This window comes from Dipodomys spectabilis, unplaced genomic scaffold (assembly GCF_019054845.1).
Source record: "Dipodomys spectabilis isolate Male_0828 unplaced genomic scaffold, ASM1905484v1 ptg000275l, whole genome shotgun sequence".
Classification (NCBI taxonomy): Eukaryota; Metazoa; Chordata; class Mammalia; order Rodentia; family Heteromyidae; genus Dipodomys; species Dipodomys spectabilis.
The window spans coordinates 776,595-802,107 of NW_024870952.1; positions in this window are offsets into that span (position 1 = coordinate 776,595).

Here is a 25,513-nt window from a genome sequence, read left to right on the forward strand (position 1 = left end):
AGAGATGCAGGGATGGTTTAACATACATAAGTCAATAAATGTAATCCAACAAATCAACAGAGCCAAGGTCAAGAATCACAGAACATGATTATCTCCACAGATACAGAAAAGGCCTTTGATAAAATTCAACATTCATTCATGCTAAAAGCTCTGGAGAAAATAGGAATAGAAGGAACATTTCTTAAAACAATAAAAGCCATTTACAACAGACAAGTAGCCAATATTATACTTAATGGGGAAAAGCTACAACCAATTCTCTTAAAATCTGGAACAAGGCAAGGATGCCTACTATCTCCACTCCTCTTCAATATAGTCCTAGAACCCTTAGCCAGGGCAATATGGCAAGAAAAGACATTAAAGGGATCCGCATAGGGAAAGAAGAAGTTAAATTATTCCTTTTTCAAGATGACCTAATGCTTTACCTTCATGATGCCAAAAACTCCATCCCCAAACTCTTAGGAATCATAATCACTTTGGCAAAGTAGCAGGATACAAAATCAACCCACAAAAATCGGTTGCCTTCATGTACACTGACAATATACAAGCAGAGAAGGAAATAAATGAAGCAACTCCATTCACAATTACCTCCCCCAAAATGAAATATTTAGAAATTAACCTAACCAAAGATGTAAAAGAACTATTTAATGAAAACAATAAAAAGTTAAAGAAAGAAATTACAGAAGACACTAGGAAATGGAAAGACCTCCCATGCTCTTGGATAGGCAGACTTAATATAGTGAAAATGGCAATACTGCCAAAATTAATATACAAACTCAATGCAGTTCCTATTAAAATCCTAATGACGTACATCTCTGAAATACAGAAAACAGTCCAAAAATTCATATGGAACAACAAAAGACCTAGAATAGCCAAAACAATTCTAGGGAATGAAGACAACATGGAGGGGATATCCATGCCGAACTTCAAACTGTACTCTGGAACTTTAATAACAAAGACAGCATGGTACTGGCATGAAAACAGACTCGAAGACCAATGGAATAGAATAGAAGATCCAGAAATAAATCCACAGGCCTACAGTCAGCTGATATTTGAAAAAGGAACCAAATACATACAATGGAAAAAACACAGCCTGTTCAACCACTGGTCCTGGGAAAACTGGGCGGCCACATGCAGAAGACTGAAAGTGGACCACAGCTTATGAGCATGCACCAACATCAACTCAAAATCGATTACAGACCTTAACATTAAACTAGCTTTTCTGAAACTACTGCAGGACAGAGTAGAAGAAACACTTGAACTTATAGGCACAGGAAGGAACTTCCTGAACAGAGTCCCAGGATCACAACAAATTGGGGAGAGACTCGACAAATGGGACTACCTTAAAATGAAAAGCTTCTGCACAGCTAAAGCAATCACAACCAAGCTAGAAAGGCAACCAACTAATTGGGAAAAAATATTTACCAGTAATATATCAGATAAGGGGTTAATATCCAGTATATATAGGGAACTCAAGAAACTAATCCCTCCCAAACCTAACAAACCAATTACTAAATGGGCAAGGGAGCTAAAGACAGACTTCTCAGATGAAGAGATAAAAATGACAAGGAAACACTTGAGGAAATATTCACCATCCCTGGTTGTGAAGGAAATGCAAATACAGACAACCCTGAGATACCACCTTACCACAGTCAAAATGTCCCACATCCACAAGTCATCCAACAACAAATGCTGGAGGGGATAAGGAGAAAGAGGAACCCTATTACACTGCTGGTGGGAATGTACTCTTATACAACCACTTTGGAAAGCAGTCTGGAGGGTTCTCAGAAAGCTAAATATTGACCTCCCTTATGACCCAATCATACCACTTCTAGGCATCTATCCTGAACAACAGGAACCAGTATACAAGGACACATGAATCTCCATGTTTATTGCAGCACTGTTCACAATAGCTAGGCTATGGAAACAACCCAGATGTCCAACCACAGAAGAATGGATCCAAAAATTCTGGTATCTATACACAATGGAATATTACACAGCCATTAGAAATGACAAAATAATGACATTGCAGAGAAATGGATGGAGCTTGAATAAATCATGTTGAGCGAGGTAAGCCAAGAGCAAAGAGACAAACGGTACATGGTCTCCCTGATAAGTGGATGTTAAATCCAAAATGTTAGTTGATACGACAAAATTATCAGGACTTAAGAAGCAAAGAACTTTCACTTATCTGGTCGAATCACTACTAAATATCCCCATGCTGCTGATCACATGTATGGTATATATGTGTACACAAGAGGGGAACCAGGAAGATGACACAGAAATAGAGGGAATCAGGTAAAAAACATACAACAGCAGGATATGACTGGCAAAGAGATAGCTAGGTAGGTAAGTAGGTAGATAGAAAGCAAAAGAAAGAAAGAAAGAAAGAAAGAAAGAAAGAAAGAAAGAAAGAAAGAAAGAAAGAAAGAAAGAAAGAAAGAAAGAAAGAAAGAAAGAAAGGAAGAAAGAAAGGAAGAAAGAAAGGAAGAAAGAAAGGAAGAAAGAAAGGAAGAAAGAAAGGAAGAAAGAAAGGAAGAAAGAAAGAAAGAAAGAAAGAAAGAAAGAAAGAAAGAAAGAAAGAAAGAAAGAAAGAGAGGAAGGAAGGAAGGAAGAAAGAAAGAAAGGAAGGGAGGAAGAAAGAAAGAAAGAAAGGGAGGAAGAAAGAAAGAAAGAAAGGGAGGAAGGAAGGAAGGAAGGAAGGAAGGAAGGAAGGAAGGAAGGAAGGAACAAAGTAGCAGATGAATCTGGTCTTGGACGACAGAAGGAAAGAAGGGAACACTTCCCAGTCATCAGGCCTTCTGCAGTGTGCCAGGACACCAGCATCGCCTTCACACAATCACAGAGCAGGAAGACTATCTCTGTCCCACTTCTCAGGCAGCAAAGAGCCCCAGAGTCAAGAGGGCAGAGCCAGGTTCTAATTCAGGGAAAGAGCCCTGCCTCTCATTGGACTGGGGATTTGCACTGATGATGTGGAAAATGAAGGAAGGAGAATGTACTGGCAGAGATAGAAGAAGGGCCTTCAAATCTGACAGATGGAGAGTCAAAAACCCACACCCTAAGACCAGATAGCAGGGTTTTTCTACTTTGTTCCTCTCCTCTCCCCCACTAAATTGGCTCTCTATTGGTAACCAAAAGATTGCCTTAGGCTCCCTTCACCTGAGGGAGGAAGGTTAATTAGGCATTGTTTGAAGAGGCTGAAAAAAGCTTGACCCTGGTGTAACTCTAACATATGTTTCAGATTTCCCCCCATTCCTGGCTGTGCCTTGAGTGAATTAAGTGGTTTATCAGCTCACTTCCTTGTTGAGTGTGTACATTCAGCCTCCTAATCCTGAAGGCCTAGGTCTCTGCACCTAGCCTGCCTTTTGAAACTTTTTTCTGTTCTTCAAATACAGTATTACACTGGAGTTCTTCCTGCTAACAAGACTAGGGCTTGGATCCTGAGAACTTCATTTGAACCCAGGATGGGTCAATAATATTTCTTTCCTTCTTCTTTAGCTTGAAAACTCTAAGAACATTTAAACTGCAAGTAACTTCTCATCACCAAGGGAAACACAACATACTATTGAACATCGGACCTTTCACAAGTGGAAGTCAGAGTGTCATAGACTTTCCTGTCCTGGCTGGCTTCACCCTGTGATCCTGAGACCTCAGCCTCCTGAGCTACAGTGATGGGCCTGAGCTACTGGTGCTCTGCTAGGTTCAGAACTGTAATGACATTGATAATACAAGTCACCTGCTTAACACAAAGGGATTGGGGAGCATATTAAGCCTTTCAACAATGGACCTTTCAGGACCTTTCAGAACCCTGTAGGACACAAGGTTATAATGCTAGAGTCTGAGAGGGTGGGCATTTGGATGTGCTACACTTGAACCTTGAGCTCTGACTTCAATTCTGGTGTACATTAGCATTAATTTTCCAATAAATATTCTCATAATTAGCAAGTAGGAAAAGTATTTTGATTATTCCTCACCATTTTTCCAGTTGTGCGTCTCAAACTGAAGCCTGGGCGCTGTGCCTGAGCCCTTCAGCTCAGGGCAAACACCTACCACTTAAGCCACAGCACCAAATAGGATCTTTTGGTGGTTCATTGGAGGCAAGAGTCTAACAGGCTTTCCTTCCCTAGGCTATCTTCAAACTGTGGTCTTCAGATCTCAGCCTCCTGAGAAGCTAGGGTTCCAGTTGTGAGCCACAGGTATCTGGCCTAATGTTTTTGCCAGATCTGGAGCTTTAACTTAGGGCCTGGGTACTGTCTCTGAGCTCCTTTTTCTCAAGCTTAGCACTCTACCACTTGAGCCACTCCACAGCTTCTGGCTTTTTCTGAGTATGTGTCAGTGAGGATTCAAACCCTGGCATTCATTCATGCTGAGCAAGCTCTCTACCAATAAGCCACGTTCCCAGTCTCCTTACAGTTTTATCGCTCAACTTGCCTATCCTCAAGAAAATGCTTCTGAGTATAAATCATCTAATGTAATCCCTATTTGTCTAAAGATAAATAAGGAAAACTCATACTGGGGACAGACTCTAAACATATGATGACTGTGACAAATACCTCCATTTAATTATGTTTCATGTTTCAACACTTAATAAAGTATTAATAAACAATGAGTCAATTTCCTAAATTATTGTGTATAATTTTATAATAGATGTACAAAACATAATAAATATTATGTGTATGATAATACTAAATATAATGAACAATAAAATGAATAAAATAATAAAATAAATACAAAATCCATAATAATAATATGGAATAAACATACATATTTACATATATATAATATATTACACATGTATATAAATATTTTTTTTCCATTGCTGTGCTTTAATTCAGGCCCTGGGAACTCTAGCCTGAACTTCTTTTCCTCAAGGATAGTGAGCTTTGCCTTTACACAGCTGTTTGCCCTGAGCTGAAGGGCTCAGGCACAGCGCCCAGGCTTCAGTGTAAAGTAGTTACCTGAACAGTGAGCTCAAATCCTATCAATGGCAGAAATACTGGCCCCAGTTCCAAGACAGTGACTTAATATTTTTAATATTTTAATGGACACAAGTATGTTTACTCAGTGCCATTAATAAAAAAGCAGTGTAGAATTTTGTCCAGCTATTCACACATCCTCCCCTTACCCCCAAATTGCTTCTTGAGCACATTATTTTTGTCCGTTTTTTATTGTAAAAATGTTGTACAGAGCGGTCACAGTTACATGAGCAAAGTAATGAGTAGATTTCCTATTAAGCATTGTTGCCTCCTCCTTTCTTTTCCCCCTATCATCCCTTCCCTCCCATCTCCACACCTACATTTCCCTGCTGAGGTCAGTGACTTAATTATTTATTTTTGGCTTGACATGGGGTTTGAACGCAAGTAGTGGCAACTCTGCACCTTCCCTCACATTGGTACGGATTTACCAAGACCCTGAGTTCCAATCCCAGGCTAGGAAAAAAAAACTGGCAGAAATTCCAAACCAGGGAGCTTTATTTTTTTAATTTAGTTAATTAATTAATTTTGCCAACCACTGTGCTTGAAATCAGTTTGTGGAAACTCTGCCTCAGCTTCGAACTCCCTAGTCTGGGGTGCAGCCTTCTGACCCATAGCCAATCCTGGGACCTTAGGCCTAGAGGGTTTGCAGGAAGAAATTAAAAAAGTGGGACAGCAAAAAAATGGGGAGCTGTAGAGGGCTGGTGGGGGTTAAAATTTTTTCTTTGCACGGTGACCATTCTGGTCTGAATGACACGGCTGCAAAGTGGACCTGACCTGTCATTGCTCATGGCTGGCAAGCTATCAGGGACACCATAAGCCAACATGTCAACACAGACTGGGTTAAAATCCTGATCCTTACACATACCAGTGGTAGGAGATCACAAGAGACTCGTTCCTATTCATAAGAATACCTATTGAAAGAGTAGTTCATGTATTTGTCTAGTCTAAAATTGGATGCAATAATCCTAGGATGCTAACTGACCTTAATTAATTGTTTATTAAGCATGAAAAGAATATTATTTCAATTGCAATATAAATACCTAAGAGTTGGTAGGAACATAGTAGATGTCATTCAATCATAGATAGATGACTCTGGCACTCTTTAGCTATATATATTTATTTGCATACCACCATCTGCTTATCCATGTATTTCTGTTTTGGTCAAACTTGGAGCTCGATCTCAGCGCCTGGGAACCACCTGACAGCTTCATTGGCTAGAGGCTGCTGTGCTCACACTCACCCATTCATTAATTAGGCCTGTTAGGCCCTAAGTTCAGATCCCAACACGGCCAAAAATTTAATCTTGGATTAATAAGACAAGTGTGACACATGTTTTCCTTTTCTGTGAGAGTCCTGGGTGTCAGATATGATGGAGAACACATCTACAAATCTAGATGCTATGTGATAGGATGCAAACAATGTAATAAGTGGTATAGATGTCACCAGAGACAATAAAATAAATGGTAAATACATGAATAAAACAAGAAATAAAATGAATAACCACACCAAACACGATATGGACTGAACATCTGTATGGAAGTATAAATCCTATCTTAAAAATGTATATAAGGATTATGATTTCCACACCTGAGGCAATTGCAGGAAATCCTGAGATACTGGTTTCTGGACCAGTCAAAGTCATGAGATGTGATCGATCTCATCCTTGAATGAGTAGTTTGTGCAGGATATGAGTAGGAAATGATAGGAAAGACTCATGGGATATCACTTATTTGTAAAGAAGTGTTGATTAAGTGTGACAAAAATCATCACAGTCATGAAATTTAGGCATCTGGAAAGATCCAAGAATCAGTAGACACAGGGTAGATTGAATTCCATCACAGGGCACCGTCTCTCCTACTCGATATAAATATGCACTTATTTATATACTACCTTAAACTTATGAATGGATGACTGCTGTGTTGTGCCCTTCCCCCACCTCCCTACCTGGGGGCTCCATCTCAGGTCCTGGGAACAGCCTTGCTCCTTAGTGGCTTACAGGCTGTTGTGCTCCCTTGGACTCATTCGTCAATTTGGCCTGCTAGGTCCCGAGTTCAGATCCCAGCAGTGCCAAAAGATTCATCCTGATGTCAGAAGGCAATCGTTGCACCTATTTTCCTTTCCTGTGCAAGTCCTGCGTCTCAGCTAGGATGGAGAATCCATGGGCTATCTTGTGGCCATGGGAATAGGTTGTTTTCCATGTCAGCACAGTTATACCTGTCATCATATACTCAAGAACATACACAATACATCCATGAATAACATACAAAAGAGAATAACTACACTAAATGCACAATGCAGTCCACACACGGATGGGAATATCCCATGTTTAAATGATGCATTCAGGACTACTGTGGTGTATGATTTTTTGGATGAATTTTTGAAGTCGATTGGCCAAAATTTTGTTGAAAAGTTTTGCATCAAAGTTCATCAAAGAAATGTGTCTACACTTCTCTTTCTTTGATGAGTCCCTGCCTGGTTTTGAGATGAGAGTTATGATGGCTTCATAGAACGAGTTTGGTAGTGAACTATTTCTTTCAATTTCAGGGAAGCGTTGCAGGAGTATTGGTGTGAGTTCTGCTTTGAAGGCCTTGTAGAATTCCATTGTAAATCCATGTGGTCCTGGGCTTTTCTTAGATGGGAGGTCTCTTATTGCTGTTTCTATTTCAATGCTTGACATGGACCAGTTAAGATGGTTTAACTCATCTTGGTTTATTTTCAGCATGCCGATCTTTGCTAGGAAGAGGTCCATTTCTTCCAAGTTCTCAAACTTATTAACATAAAGTTTTGAGACGTATTCCCTTCTAATGTTCTGAATTTTGGTTATTTCTATGATGATGTTTCCATTCTCATCTCTGAGTTTATTTATTTGGGTGTGTTCTCTGATTTTTCTGATAAGATTTGCTAAGGGTCTGTCAATTTTGTTAATTTTTTTGAGAAAACAATTCTTTGTTTTGTTGATTCTTTGTATGATTTTTTTTTAAAAATTCCAATTCATTTAATTCTGATGTAATTTTAATTATTTCTTTTCTTCTACTGGATTGTGGATCATCTTGTTGCTCTTTCTCAAGAAGGTTCAGATGTCTCATTAAATTGTTGGTTTCCGATCTCTCCAATTGTTGATGTAGGAACTCGGAGCTATAAACTTGCCTCTGAGTACTGCTTTTGCTGTGTCCCAGAGAAGCTGGTAATTTGTGTGTTCATTTTTGTTGACTATCATGAATATTTGAATTTCCTTTCTAATCTCTTCCATGACCCACTGGTGATTCATCAGGGTGTTGTTCAGCCTCCATGTGTTACGGGATTTCTATGGTGAATTTTGGTGTTTAGTTCTTCTTTTATTCCCTTGTGGTCTGAGAGAATGCAAGGTAAAAATACATTGCTTTTGAATGGAAAAGTTTGCTTTGTGTCCTAAAATGGGGTCTATTTTGGAAAATGTTCCATGTGCTGCTGAGAAGAACGAGTATTCTGATGTTGCTGTGTGAAATATTAGGTAGATATCTGTTAAATCTATTTGATCCATGCAGTTTTTTAGATCTGTGGTTTCTCTGTTGAGTTTTTGCTGAATTGATTTATCTAGTGGGGTTAGTGGTGTGTTAAAGCCCCCAACAATGTCTTTGGATCTATAGGAGCTTTGGTGGAAAGTAGTGTTTCTTGGATAAATCTGGGTGCTCTTTTGTTTGGCCAATAGATACTTAGATTTGTAATATCCTCCCGAATGGGCGATCCCTTAATTAGTATGGTGCGACCTTCTTTATCTCTTCACACTAATTTTATTTTGAAGTCTGTTTTATCTGATATTAGCATTGCGACTCCCGCCTGTTTATGGGGGCCATTTGCTTGGTAGATTTTGTTCCAGCCTTTCACTTTCAAAATGTCTTTTTATGGGCAAGATGTCACTCCTGAAGGCATCAGGTTGAAGGATCTTGTTTTTTAATCCAACTAGATAGTCTATGTCACTTAATTGGGAAGTTAAATCCTTTAATGGTGAGAGTTAGGACTGAAAGGTGTTTGGTTGTTCTGGTCATGTAATCAATCTTCTTGGGGTCTGTGACAACTGGGTTCTTCCTATGGTTCTTGGATTCTCACTTCTTGTGCTGTTTCTTTGTCTTTATTGTGGTCTTGTTGGTTTTCTATGTGTAGGACACCTTTAAGTGTCTTTTGTTGGGCTGGTTTGGTGGAGATATATTGTTTCATTTTTTCTTTTCTATGGAAGCATTTTATTTGACCTTCGGTTATGAAGGAGAGTTTAGCTGGGGACAGTACTTTTGGTTGATAGTTATTTGCCTTACGGGCATGATATGCATCATTCCAGGGTCTTCTTGTTTAAATTGTTTCTGCTGAGAAATCTGAGGTGTTTCTAATTAGTTTCCCATTATAAGTGATTGATCTTTTCTACCTGACAGCTGTAAGGATCTTTTTCTTGGTCTGAATTGATCCTGGGTGGACTATAATTTCACGGTGGGATGTCCTGTTCTGCTTTGTTCTATTTGGGGTTCTAAAAGCTTCTTGTATCTGAATAGGTCTATCTTTTTGCATGTTTGGGAAGTTCTCTGCTAAGATCCTGTTAAACAAATTTCCTAGAATATTAGTTTCTGTTTCTAGGTGCTCCTCTACACCCATTATCCTCAGAGTAGGCCTTTTGATGGTGTGTGCCAAATGTTGAATTGATCTATCATATTTCTTGGATTTGCTTGAAGAGTTGTATGTTATTTCTCTATAATATCTAGGCTGTCTTTCATCCCAGAGATTTGATCTTCCACATGGTCTAATCTACTGTCAGGACTTTCTATATGGTTTTTATTTCTTTTCCTTCTAATTGGTCAGGTTTGATGGCTTCAAATTCATTGTTGGAGCTTTGTTTTAGGTCTTGTATGAACTTCTTTACTTCCTTAATTTGGTGTTCAATGTTTATTCTCAGAGCACTTAGTTGATTGGCTATGGTTACCATGGACTCCCATTCCTAATGGTAGGCTCCATTCAGCATTCCCTTTGTAGTCTCCCTGAATTCTTTCAGCTGTCTGTTTATGGATTCCGTGAATGCCTACATTGATCGTTGTGCATTCTCATCCTATTCTCGAAATTGCTCTATTACTCTTTGATTAGCTTCCTCATGTTCATGCAATTCGTGTACTTCTCTTTGACTTTTGTCAGACTACTCAAGCAATTCCTGTGTTTCTCTTTGTCTGTTCTCAGCTTGCTCATGAAATTCCTCTTTTGTCTTTGAATGTTCTCAGCCTGCTCACGAAAGTCCTGAATCAATCTTTGAGTAGCTTCTTCACTCTCACCAGATTCCAGTATTAATCTTTGGTTTTCTTCTCTCTCTCAATCACCCCCATACTGAGTCTTTTGCAGGCTTTCAATTTTTTCATTCATTATGTTTACTAGTAGTGTTTGTAGCGATTTTTGGGAACTCTTCTCTGGTTTATTCATTAACTATTCTGTCAACTGATTATCATGAGTGGGAGTTCAGATACCAGGACTTGCCAATTTTCTTGTGGTTTTTCAGGCTTGTTCTGCCCATTTGGTATGAAAGTAACACCAATTTTGTGCTAGAACTCAATTTTAAGGCAAGCATCACCAAAAGTTCTGTAGTAGCACAGTCAAAAGGCTGCAGATACAGTGTAGTTCAACAGATACAATCTATTCACCATCAAACAACTATGGATTCATGGGCTAAAACCAGCAAAGAAGAATTTGAGGAACCAGAAATGATAAGTTTTAGGGAGAAATGTGGGGAAAAATAAGATTAGAGGGATGTGGAAAGTTAAAGGAGATTGAATTTAACCAAGTCTTTATCTCAGAGCAGGAAATGGATTGGACAGAATGATAGGAGAGAGATTAAGGGAACAAAATGGAAAACAAATTACATTTAAAAAGTGAAACCCTTAAAAATTATGTATGTTTGAAGATGATACTGAGAGAAGAAAAAGATAGGATGAGACGAGGGGAGGGAAAGAAAAGACACATGAAAAACTAAAAAAACAAAAATTCTTAAAATTAGTTACTTGAAAATTATATAGGTATAATGAGATAATACTGCTATTAAAGAATTTAACCCTAAGAGGTTGTGAAATGAGTATTAAATTTCTGGATTAAGTGTGTACACAATGGGGGATAATGTCTAATAATTGATGATGGATAAAAATCTGGGGATAATCAGAACAATAATCAAGTCTCGCAAAAAAGAAAGAGAAAAAATTAAAAGAATTTTTAAAAGGACCAAAAGTTCAGAGGAGATAAAAAAAATGGCATACACACATATACACCTAAAATAAAATTATGAGAGGAAAAAAAGTTTAAGAGAAAGCAATTTTTCAATATGAAAAGTTTTAAAAGGTACAAAAAGATTTCTTTGATTTTTTTTGGAGCGTGGGGTAAAATGGGAACATCCTGTATCTCCCCTAACCAGTCTGTAACCAGTCTCTTGGTGGGGTCTCTCATATGTTTGTGATATTTTGTTTTCCTGTGGCTTGATTACTTTCTTAAGTCAGTTTGTTTCAGCAGGCAGAAAAAATCCTCTATATTACCCAGGATTTTGTGATCCTCCTCCCAGGCTAGTTCAGTGGGAGGAGATCTGTTTTGAGTATCACAAAAGAAGGAGATGGCTTTTTCCACTAGTTTGCAGATACTCTGAAGAGGCTAGGATCTGGGTAGAGTTGAGGCCTTTCAGCAAAGAGTAGCTTTTCCCTCAGTGGATAGCTTCTGAGACATTCACAGAGCCCAGCCTGGAGCCATTCTCAGGTTTTATATTTACTGAATTTCAATTGATTGTCTAGGTTGCTGTAGGGAGGGGCAGCCTCAGGCTTTGTTTACCCAGTGAAGAAAGTCACTCCTCCAAGGGCGGATCTTGCTCTGTCTGGGCTAGATGACTTTCCCTTGGGCGGAGCTGAGCCTGGTAGGTGTGGTCAGGTTCCTTTTACCTTCCAAATGACTCTTGCTTTCTTCCAAGGCCTGAGTTGAAGATAGCTGTACAAATGGGCCTTTGTCAGTATCAAAGATGGAGATCTCTGGTGATGGTGGCCAGGGGGTGAGAGGGACGGTGGGGGGGGCAGGAATGGGGGAGGGCTGTAGGCCTTCCCTCCTTTGCTCCCTGAGTAAGAGTGAGGATATCACTGTTCCTGGGCCATCTCTGGTCTGTGATTTGCAAGATAAAGATATCTGTTCCTTGTCAGTTTTTGTTGGTGTTGAGTACAATCTGCTCACTCGCTTTATCTGGTATCTATTTCCCTGACTCCCTGTGTTAAAGGTATGGTGGCTATGGCTGCCGCGGCTGCTGCTGCAGCTACCAGCAAGTGCTCAAATCTGTCTCCTTGCCTGGATTTTCCCTCTCTGGCCAAACTGTCTGTACTGTGATGGCACCCTTATGATTCTCTAGCCTAGGACTATTCAATGGAACACTAAAACTGCTTTCTATGTGAGAGCTTGTGTCACCTCTAGCTTCTCCTCCGCCATCGTCCTCTGAATACATTTTTTACTCTTATTGAAGTATAATTGACATTTTAAAGTAGATTTGTCCAAATATAGTATTAATTTAATCAATCATTTCATTACAACAATGTTGTTCAGATTTATTTCCAGTAAATCTTATCCTTTATAAGAAATGAGAGTATGTTGTGTCAGTCTCCTATCAATATGACAAAATATCTTATAAAATTAACTTAAAAGGAGGAAAGATTAATCTTGGCTTCTGATTTTTTACATTTCAATGTACATTTCTTATACCAATTGCTTTGGGTTGGTGGTGGTACAGTACCCCATATCAGGAGCATGTGATGGAATATGTGTATTCATGGAAGCCAGGAAGTAAAGAAGAGAAAGAATAGGAGTAGGGAAGAGAGAAAGAGGAGGAGGGGAAGAGAGAGAGGGAGAAAGAAAAGGAGAAGGAGACAGAGAAGTAAAAGAAGGAAGAGGAAGAAAGTTGTTTGATCTTAACATCCTCTTTGATAACAAGGTCTCAGTGACATAATCTCTACGACTATGCCCACTTGAAAGGGTTCACCTCTTTATGGCAACAAAGTGAAAGATAATTATTATTCCAAATCCTTTATGATTTCAGATTTAATTTCTAGAGTGGTGGGTAGATCGTTCTATACAATTGTGATAACTTCTGTTCCTAAATATCAGAGATGCTATTTGGCATAGAGGTGTTTTGGTTATACCATTGCTGGAAAGATGAATGAAATATTTTGAGTACAAATACATTTTACATAACAGATAAGGAAACTTCTAGAGGTTTCATTTTGTGACCTTCAAAAATGACTATTTCATCTAACTCATAATGACTTGAATTTTTCATAATTTTATGACATTTCCATTCAAGTATTTGTCATCTATAGTGAAGTTCTTTCTTTCAAATTGAAGGAAACTTAAATACTATCACAATAATTTATCTTAATTATTCTATAGAGAGTAGGTATAATATGAATTTTCTACCATTCAAAAATAAGTTATCCTCAAGTCTATAGGAATAATTGGATAAGAGATGAAATATCTTGCTTTAGTTATCTTATACTTAGATTGATTCAATTTCTAAAAATCACTGTTGAAATAAAATATATGAAATTCATTGTTTCTCTGAAATGACTTGGTAATCAAACCTCAGAAATACATGACCAGAAACTAAGATCTTTATATACTTAAAAAATGTATGAATCTACATTTTCATGTCAAAAAAGTTTAGATTTAAAAGAAGAGAAAATCATGTGACCACTGTAGATAATATTTAATACAATGAAAAATTGCTTCATTCAGCCTCACAGAGCCTTTTGCTTTTAACTTACAAGAAAAATTTGATTTACAATCCCTTTTTTGCTTTTGAATAATAGAGTATTTCAATTTGTCCAAAGATTATGTCATTTAAACCTGTGAGTGCATATTTTTTCATAAAAATGAAAAGTTATTTTCACAGTGCAGGTTCAGGTTTAATAACTAAATATCTAAATGTTAATTTGTTAAATTGAGCCTCTAGAACTCAAATAATATGAAATTTATTTTATTCTTAGATATATTAAATCTTTGCTAAATATTGGTGTCTCAAGATTGAAATCTTCGCTGCTCAGGAAGGGGGCGTTCAAAGCCAGCCTTGGCAAGAAAGTTTGTGAGACACATCTCAATTAATCACACACATCTTAACACACACACACATACACACACAAAGGCAGAAGTGGAATTGTGGCTCAAATGATAGAGCAATATACTTGAGGGGAAAAAGAAAAGACTAAGGGATAGGTCTTGAGTTAAAATCACAAGACCAACACATACACACATACAATTTTATGTCTAAATACGTATTTTAGTTTGAAGAAATAAACAATATCATGAAAAGTAATATTTGTTACATATCTTCCAACAATTGTGAAGTTGTTCTTAGTACAATTTGTCTTAAGACATAACATAGGTTATTAACATTAATATTAATCTAGTTAATATTTATAATTACTCATAACATCTTGGAGTACAGCAGTTGGTACTTTTCTATAGCCATAAGAAATATTCTGAGTAAAAGAAAAAGAGGAAGATTGGGAGAAAAAAAGGAAGAAAGAAAGAAAGAAAAAAGGAAGAAAGAAAGAAAAAAAAGAAAGAAAGAAAGAAAGAGAGAGAGAGAGAGAGAGAAAGAGAGAGAGAAAGGAAGGAAGGGGATAAAGAGAGAGAGGGAGGCAAGGAGGGAGAAAAAAAGAAGGAAGGTAGGAAAAACGAAGGAAGAAAGGAAGGGAAGGAGAAAGGAAGGGACAACACAAATTAATTTATAAAATCTATTTAGCAAAAACTTCATGTAATTAATCCTTTAGTAAATTCAAGTTTGCAATGTTCACTTCTTTGCATGTTCTCCACGCATGAATGAAACCAATAAATGAAGGATCATAAATAAGGAGGCGAATCTGTTTGCATCTGTAGTAATATGTATGCAAATCTTTTTCTCATTTTCTATACTTCATCACATAACTACTGTCAAACAAATTACACTTAGTTATGAATATTCTAAAAATTGATGAATCCAAAGGATGTCAATATATTATATAATGTGAATACAAGTATTTATAGAGATATTAATATTACAGTCTTCATGTTATATTAATTATAAAATTTGTTATGTATTTTATCAGAGAAATTAGCATCCTCTGATTTTGGTGTCTGTGGGAATCCTAATAGCAGAAAGTAATTAAAATCAAAGGAGATCTGTATTTGTTGGCTCAAATGCCTATTTCTGAAAGCAATAACTCATTGTTCAAACACATCAGAAGGTCCTAAGAAAGGTTGTATAACGTTTACATGATTACCTATGTTGTGATTCAAGAGCCACTAAACAATCTTACTTCACATTACCATCACTATAATTATTCCCATTGTAAGAAGAATCATTCACATAAGTCACATGCTATAAGCTTGTCCTTAAGTTATCTTCTATGAAATAATATCCAAATGATACACTACACCTTCAATTTCCTACCCCTTCTATATTGATTCCCCCACTGTCTTCTCTTGCTATATATATATATATATATATGCTGGTATTTATTTTGTTGGGCTTTGACCTAACCTTTTAAGAGAATTATGGAATTTTCACTCTTCATGGTCTCTGTCACTTCAGATAACTCATTTGTACCTCCTAGCATACCATCCAGTTTGTTTACTTTTACATTTATAGGCACCTTCTGTCTACCACAAATTTGGAAAATCATGCAAGCTAAGTTTCTCTGGGTCTGCTTTATTTCACTTAATATTATTTCTAAGTGTTTCATTTTCCTTAAGAATAGTGAAATATTATTCTTTGTTATGGATGAACTGAATTCCATCAGGTAAATTTATTTAAGTCACATCAACAGTAATGTGAAATAAACATCCCCTAGCTCCTCAAAAGACAATAAGAAAAAAAGGAAACAACAAAGAAAAAAATTGAACCTCAATTTGCACGTGGTCTTTGTTTTGTTTTTATTTTATTGTAAAAATACTGTACAGAGGGGTTACAATTACATGGGCAAGATAATGAGTACATTTCTAATCAAGCATTGTAGCCTCCTCCTTTGTTTCCCCTTCCCATCCCTTCCCATCCTCCCTCGCCCTCCTACCCAATCCTCCCTGCTTGCACGTGGTCTTTGTATATTATGGTGCTTTGCAATTGTGAATTATGTGACTATCCCAAGAATCTGAGTTCAAATCACAAGGGCTACTGAAAGAAAATTTCAAAATCTAGAGCAATTAACAGAGCTCAGCATTTGCTTGTAGTTTTCACTACAGTGGCAGCTGGACATCAAGTGTACAAAGGAAATAATTCTACTGCTTTGCAAGGAAGAATGTGATGGAAAAGCATACTTTTATCTTGTTAGATGACATAAGAAGACCACAGTTTAAAAGCTGACTAAACGATCAGCCCTTTGAATAACAGTGCCATTTTTAAGGCACTCTAGATAATTCAACCCTCCACAACTATTAATGCCATTCACAAATCATTGTCGAGGGGAATTTCCAATTCTATTTGATATTTCAATTGGCTTAGGAATAACATAAACAATAATTCAAGCTGTTGAGAAAATTTAATTTAGAATAAGCAAACAAGTCAGATTCATCTCCATAGCTTAACCTTTAGGAAAAATGAATTAAGGGATATGGCATGTCCTTTGTAATTTAATATTTGAAATTAGGGCAAAATGCCAGAAACAGACTCTGCAAGAAGGAAACAGAAGTCTTTGATAAGATATATTAAAGATTACCTTGGGACAAGTAATTTTACCTACATTTTTCATTTTATGATAACATATTTTTGTCTGCTAATCAAAGAGACTCAAAAAATTTTTTAATTATGGTATGAAAAATGCATAATCATGAATGAATGAAATCAGGAAGTAGATGGCTCAAGAGCTGGTTGGTTCTTTTAAATATTCTCAATATTTTGAATGAGCTGGTGTTTTTGTGTGTGTGGGATTACGAATGTATTTTATGTCTGGGCAGGAAAGTTTGATTATAAGACCATTTTCTGATACCAGGAATCTATCCTGAGTCAGAGTAGTAGATGTGTGTGTGTGTGTGTGTGTGTGTGTGTGTGTGTGTGTGTGTGTGTGTGTGTGTGTAAGACTTCCTACCTGCAAGTCTGTATTTAGGAGGAAGTATCTTACTTCCTTCAGGGTATATAGTTAATTCTATTAGTTATGTTACAGTAATGACAGCAGATAAATGTAATTAACATTTTGAGACGTATGTTTATTGTCCTATGATTGCATAACTAAAACGTTATGTTTGGGGTATGAGTTTTGTGGAAGGTCAGCTGAAAGCATAAACATTTGGAATCTTGAGAAAGATATAAATGGCAATCATTTCAGGGTAGATCAATTTAAGACAACACTTGCAAGGATATGTTATCCTATATGAAAATGAAATATTTATTGATTTTCCAAAGCTACACTATTCTAGATATTTGTAGGAAAACAAGTTAAATTATGGCATAAAAGTAATATCATTATTTATGGCATACAATTTTACATTTTACTTTTGTCAAGTAAAAATACCATTTATTTCTTCTGTATAGGAAGGAAAACCCTAAATATTACAGTTTGTGCCATATTTTGATTTGGGAAGCTTTGTGCATACCAATAAGTTTATTTCTTTGTTTCTGCTTTCCTATTCATAATTCTGCTTGTTATAGTATTCTTCTAAGGACTTTTTCTTTCTCCCATTTTGGATTTGAGCATACCTCACGATCTCAGTTTGTTTGCTAACTGTAGTCAGTCTACCATTTGAACCAGGCCTCCAGCCCAGAAATTTTTGTAGTTAATTGGAGATGAACCTCATGAACTTTCCTACCAGCCTGAAAACAATTATCCTCCAAGTCACATCCTTCTTAATCACTAGGAATATAGAGATGAGTCATGGACCCCAAGAGTCAATGACTTTTCATGTCTTACAGATTCCCATGTTGCTAGTACTTGTAATAATATACGACCACAGATTGGCTAGCATTAACACTGTATATACATTGCCTCTGAGTTGGTGGAACTAGAACTACAAGATCAGAGTTGACTTCTTCTGAGTCCTCTTTCCTTGGCATATTCAAGGCATTCTGCTTTTCTTGAAGGAGACTTCAAATTAAATGCTAACTTTGAGATTCTGTTTCCATATGCAGTCACTTTCAAAGGCAATGGGTTTTTGATCTTTAGTAAGATTTCAGTGGGACCATATCCAACACATAACATATTACTTAATGGATAGAAGAAAATCTCTAATAAGAAATTATTTGTTGTGGGCATGGAAGTTATGGTTATACTTTTTAAAAATAGGAAAAGAAATAAAAGTTTTATTAGAGCTTGTAAAACCAGTATGAATTCTTGACATTAGACATGCCAAATTCTTACCCTGGCACACACTTAAATTCCTAGTGGTACTGGAGGATTGAACCCACAACCCTATATTTGTGAATCAGCATCTCTACTACTCCCTTACCTGCAGACTATAATTGGATTGCTTATTTTGAGCTAGTATCACTATGCCTGGGCCTGCTTAGACTGCAGTCCTCCTAACACAAGCATAAAACATTGTACCCAGGAAATGGTTAAAGTTTCTTAAACTTCTTTTTGTGTCTGGGTTTGCCTGGAACTGGAATACTGTAATCTCTATTTTCCAAGTAGATAATATTATAGGTTTGAGCCACTTTGTCTAGTAAAAGTATACAATTTCAAAATATCTTGATATTGCCTATATTTGTGCTTAACATGTATAGCTAACCTTAATATTCTCCCTCTTTTCTTTAGTACTCTGAGTTGAAAACATTGGTTTTCTTGATATACATGGCTTTGTTTTGGATGGAATCCCATCATAATAAAAATAATCTCCCAAAAGTTTATGTCATAAGTCATGGAAAAGAAGGCTTCAGGTTGAATGAAAAACACTGATCCTTAAGTTATAAATACAGTGTATATATAGTGTTAGTCCATACTTTCTTAAGTATGAGGAGGAAGGAAGAAATGTGAAAGATGTAAGGTCTCTGTAGAAATTCTGTAGTTGTCACTTCCTTCATGTTATCTTCCTTCCTTAAAGCTTGCTTTATTAAAACAGTCTGGGTGAATATTGGTTGGACTGATTGGTAATCTTCTCCAGGAAATGAAGCTGATTTTAGAAGGCTGATGATGTGGTAAATAAAGGAATGATCAGAATGAGCACAGATATTGTCACAGAATGAAGCAACCAGGTTAACTGCTCAACCGCAAAACAAACCAGTTTCAAGTCTGATGATCCACATTGGAACATATATATATAAATATACATATACATAAATACAATTAAATCTCCAGTAGAATATAGAGAAAAGTGGCATGACCAGTATTATACAATATCATACTGGTTGCAGGAAAGGCGCAGTAAAACATCAATAGTTAAGCATAGATTTTGCATAGATATTGTAAAGGATGAAAATTCTTCCGTCATTATATACTTTACAAATATCCTTAGTATGTTTTATGTTTTTTTTATTGTGAAAATACTGTACAGAGGGTTTACAATTGCATGGGAAAGGTAATGAGTACATTTCTTATCGAGAATTTTTACCTCCTCCTTTGTTTCCGCTTAGAATCCCTTCTCTTCACCCCCCCCCCCCTCGACCCTCTCCCCCACCTGAGCCATAATTGTAAATTTCTTGGCCTGGCACCAGTGGCTCATGCCTGTAATCCTAACTACTTAGGAGGCTGAGATCTGAGGATCGCAGTTCAAAGCCAGCCCGGGTAGGAAAGACCTTGAGACTGCTATCTCCAATAAACCACTAGAAAACTGAAAGAGGCGCTGTAGCTCAAGTGGCAGAGTGCTCGACTTGAGCTGAAGAGCTGTGGAACAGTGCCCAAGCCCAGAATTCAAGTCCCATGACTGACAAAAAAAACCCAAACTTGTACATTGCGTTTTTCAACATGAGATCTTGTACGTCTCATTGTTGCAATGGGTCCAACTGTATCCCTATTTAAAGAATTTGATTTTTCCTTTCCCCTCCACAAATTATACCAATATCAAATACAGTGAAAACAGGGTTAAGTTTTTTTGTATATATTGTAGTAGGAGCATCTATACAATGCTGAAAATTGGAATTACACAAAATACGCAACATGGCTAGGCACTGGTGATTCAAGGATGTAATCTTAGCTAGTTAAGAGGCTAATATCTGACGATCACAGTTCAAAGCCAGCCTGAGTAGGAAAGTTCATTAGATTTTTATCTCCCAATAACCACCAGGGGAAATGGAGTTCCAGTTCAGATGGTATGCCAAGCACTGTCCTAGAACACAAAAACACCACCCAGGACCTGAGTTTAAGCCCTGGATCAACAGAAACTAAAACATAAAACAAAACAAGGAGTTAGATATTTTAGAATGAAGCACAATTTAATATACTCTACATTTTTAGAAAGACTAGACTTCTGTGTTAGCTTTATAACCTACCATAATAAGTGATATTGTCCTTTTATTAAACAGAAAGGCTTATTCAGATTTACAAGTTTGAAGGTGTCAGTGGATGTTCAGTTGGCTTTATTGATTTGGGGGCCTGTGATAAGACAATGTCAAGGTGAGGAGTATGTCAAAGAGAAAAGTTTTGACCTACAATGATTAAAAGATAAAAGGAGAAAGTAGATGAGAGTCTATGTTCTCATAGGTTTCACACTGAAGAACTTAACCTCCAGAAGAACTATTCAGGTATTCTCCAAATTCTGGGAGGAACTAGAAAGTAATTTTTCTTTAACACATAGGTCTTTCTGGGGAATTCTAAATTCAAATGGCAACATCTTCACCAATGATAATGACATGTCCAGGGGTGGAAGCAACTAGATATTTCTATAAATTCTAATCAGACCTCAGCAGACTAAATATTTTATGGAATTCCTATTAAAATATTTTCTTGCAGACTTTCTGGGTTTTCATACTACACATGTGTATATCTGTGTGTTTGTATGTGTGTATGTGTATGCTTGAATAAAGTAATACAACAATGTAGCAGATAAAAGTATTAGTATGACCTTTCATTTTTCTTCTCATACAATGAAAGTCTGTCACAATTCCCAGTCAAATCCTATCCAAGATTCAAACATTAATGGTGTCCAAAAGTTTTGCATGCTATCCCAAGTACATTCACCTCGTTTAAGATGGCCATGGTATATAAAATTTTAAGTCTTCAAATTACGTTGTCACCAAGGAAACATCATGCAATATTCCTTTTAAAAATACCTAGATTGTAGAACACTTTAGCCAGAAAATTGAAGGAATATTCTTTATGGGATTTAATTTAAATATTTAGTCACTTAAATGGTGTTCTATGTCCACAACTCAGAGCCCTATTAAACTACATAATCACAAAACTTTTTGATGTCAGTAATAAACTACATAATCACAAAACTATTTGATGTCAGTATAATTTGTGGAGGGGAGGGGGAAAAACAAGTCATTTAAATAAGGATACAGGTGGACCCGTTGCAACAATGAGAAGTACAAGTTGTTATGTCGAAAATGAACTTTACAACTTTGTTGGGGGGCGGGGAGGATTGGGTGGGGGGGTCGGGAGGAGGATGGGAAGGGATGGGAAGGGGAAACAAAGGAGGAGGCTACAATGCTTGATAAGAAATGTACTCATTATCTTGCCCATGGAATTTTAACCCATCTGTACAGTATTTTCACAGTAAAAAATAAATAAAAATAAAAAAAATGATTTACAGAGTAAGTTTCTGGCATATATTTTCTTTTGTTCCTCTTTTTTTGGGGTGATATATATATATTTTAAAGGCAACTTGGTCTTAAACATTACCCACAAAACTTGTACTGTCATAGATCCAGAGAGTTTTTTTGATTAATTTAAGACAATAGTAGGCCCATTTTATGGCAACGAAAAAATATAAAAACCAATGACATTTTTACTGAACAACCACTCATAAAAAATCATGAAATAATAAAATAAAACTCCATGTCAATTTTTTTTTGTCGGTCTTGGGGCTTGAACCCTGGGCCTGGACACTGTTCCTCAGCTCTTGAGCTCAAGGCCACCACTGTACCACTTGAGCCACAGTGCTGTTTCTGGTTTTAGGTGGTTTATTGGAGAGAAGAGATTCACAGGCTTTTCTGCTCAGGCTGGCTTTCAACCACTATCCTCAGATCTCAGACTCCTGAATAGCGAAGCTTACAGGCATGAGCCACCAAAGCCCAGAACCACTGATTCTTCTTGTACTTTCTGATATATCAAACAAAATATAGACACAAAACAATTGAAATAAAATGCACACATGTTGAAATTACCACAGCTGGAAAATCAACCAAGAAAGTGAAACTCTCCCAGGAACAAAAACACGTTGTGCCCAGTTATTTTTTTTAAGTACAAAAACCTCAAATACATTTTAATTTGAGTAGAGCTTTAAGGATAATTTTCTCTCAGAAATAAGGTTGTGTTAATTTGTAATAAAATTCATCTGGATGAGCCGAATATAGCAAATCCCTTGAATGGATCAAATTATTTAAAACAAATGTAACTGTATATAAAGTAAGATCTGCACATATTTAAAAGAAACAAATGCTGCAATAATTATAGTCGTGCTGGTAGCTTTAGTATGGTCTTTACCCCACTTATTTATTGGGGTTTCTTTGAGGATTTGTTGTTGGGAGAATTAATTTCTTATGTTCCAGTTATATTTTAGATATGAGAACCTCGTACAGTGTATAGCTAGTGAAGACCTTCTCGCAGTCTGTGGGCTTTCTATTGAGCTTGCTAGCTATGTCCTTTGATATGCAGAAGTTCTGCAATTTCATGCAATCCCATTTGTCCAACCATTCTTTGATTTGTTGTGTTTCTATTCTCTATTAAGAAAATTCCAACCTGTGCTAACATATGGAACCAACTCAGATGTCCCTCAGTAGATGAATGGATCAAAAAATATGTGGTATATATACACAATGGAATTCTATGCCTCCATCAGAAAGAATGACATTGCCCCATTTGTTAGTAAATGGAAAGACTTGGAAAAAATTATATTAAGTGAAGTAAGCCAGACACAAAAAAACATAGGTCCCATGGTTTCCCTTGTTTACAATAATTAGTATATGTGTGAGACAAGCACAAAAGATCAGATAAATTAATGTTAGGTGAAATGAACCACAAGATAAGTGTTCAAACGTTTTTGCTTTCATGCAATTGTTTCTAACATATTTATAAGATGATTTATTTGTTGCTTTGTAAGTCCCTCCCCCATGGTATAACCTCTGCTTTCACTGTATTTGATTTTGGTATAATTTGTGGAGGGGAAGGAAAAAAATCATTTAAATAGGGATACAGGTGGACCCATTGCAACAATGAGATGTACAAATCGTTATGTCCAAAAAAGAACTTTACAACTTTGGAAGGGGCAAGGGGGCAGGAGGGGAGATGGGAAGGGATGGGAGGGGGAAACAAGGGAGGAGGCAACAATGCTTGATAAGATATGTACTCACTATCTTGCCCATGTAATTGTAATTCCTCTATACGGTATTTTCACAATAAGAAAAGAAAAGAAAAAAATGCTGCATTAGTAAATCACAAAAATCATGGCATATTTTAAAAATTCAGAAATGCATGAATAAGTCCAATAGTATCCAGGTATTTTGAGGACTAAATACCACTGATTTAACAAGAACAAAATATGCAAATAATAGAATCTTAGCAGTGTACATGAGTGTACATAATTTAAAACTACTCTAAATTACAGTTTGTGGAAGACGGAATGTGGGTTTTCTAAAGGAAAACATCAGCACACTGTATAAATGAAATTAAAAATCTCATGAAAAGAGAGAATAGTAGTTTCTGGAAAATACGATTTTAACAAGTGGTGGTCACAATCTTTCTGGTACTGACAAAAGTGCATACCTATTTAGGTAGATCCAAAAAAGATTCAAGTTACTCGAACTGATTTGAAACTTTGTCAAAGTAGTAAGATACAACTATAACATTATTATGGTTGTTGTCTCTGGCATGGAATTCAATTCCTCTTTTATTTGACAAATGAATATATGTAACTTCTCCAAATAAATGTCAAGACATAACTAAATATATAATCAGAAAAGTCATCAAGCAAGCCATATTGCAACTGGAGTAAAAGAAAAATCAGTCACACTGGTTCTGTATTTATTTTAAATGTTGATATTTTTTCATAAATTATTTCCTTTGGCTTTCATTTCTAAAACACAGTGTTAAATGATGTATGTCTTGGTAACTAATTTTGGATGCCTCCTTAAATTTTGCTCTGAGTATAATGTCTCACTTCAGGTAATAACCCCCGAAATGATGTTGATTACAAAACAAATGCTAATAACCACAGTTAATAATACACAGAATCTCATAAGAATGACACCAGTAAGCATAGGTTAACATTTTGATATCATGGTCTCATGACTGATGAGGCCTACCTGCATGAGTATAGTTGTGCCTAGATTCCTCCACCTAAATTTAGCCACTGTTAAAAAATGGTTATATCTTTATCTGTCCACCATCAGAGATTAAACCTGAGTATAGAACCTAAGGAAAACGATTAGGTAAGAATTTAGCTTTTCTGGATATAAAGTAAACAAAATACAGCATAGAGTAACTCACTGGTTTAAAGTCAAGCTATTTCTCCAAAACATTCTAAGCATTTCCTTACAATGTGTATTATTCTCAAGAAGGGAATGGGGAATGTGAGAAGAGGCCTAACCAAACATTGTCTTTAAATATACAGAATTTGGATTTACCTCTTTATTTCACTATAAGCATTTTTGATAAAAACTACTGTTTGAATAATTGATTTCCAGGTCAGATATAATATATCCTAGTTGCATATACCAAACTACATTAAGAAAACGGTAAATAGGAATTAACTAAATAAACCATATATAATAAATAGTAAAAAGTATATACCTATAGAGATAATATTTTGAAGAATGCATTGGAGAGTTCCCAGAAGGTGGCGGAGGAGAAGCTGGAGGCTAAACAAGCTCTCTCATAGAAAGCAGTTTTAGAGTTCCAGTGAACAGTCCTAAGCCAGAGAATCACACCAAGTGTGTCGTTACAGGACAGAGAGTTAGGCCAGAGAGGGAAAATCCAGGCAATAGACAGATCTGAGTTCTTGCCAGTAGCCGCCACTGCTACAGCTGCAGCGGTGGTGCCAGTGGCCAAACTCGCCATACCTGAATCACAGAAAATCTGGGAAGAAGGAGCCAGACGCAGTGGGGGAGCAGATTCTACTCAACACCAGCAAGAACCGACAAGGAGCAGACATCTTCATCCTGCAGTTCGCAGACCAGGGACGACCCAGGAACCAACTCGGCATGAGTAGAAGCCTGACGTCCTCACTCCTTCTCAGGGAGCAGAAGAGGGAAGGCCACCCCTCCCCCCCCACAGTACCAGAGATCTCCATCTTGGATAACCACAAAGGTTGGTGGAACTGCTAGCCCCAACACAGGCCTTGGAAGAAAACTAGAGTCTTTAGCAGGTCAGAAGAACTAAAGCTGACCTGCCAGGCTCAGCTCCACCCAGGGAAAAGTCACCCAGCTCAGGTGCAAGCCCTAGGAGTGGCTTTCTTCACTG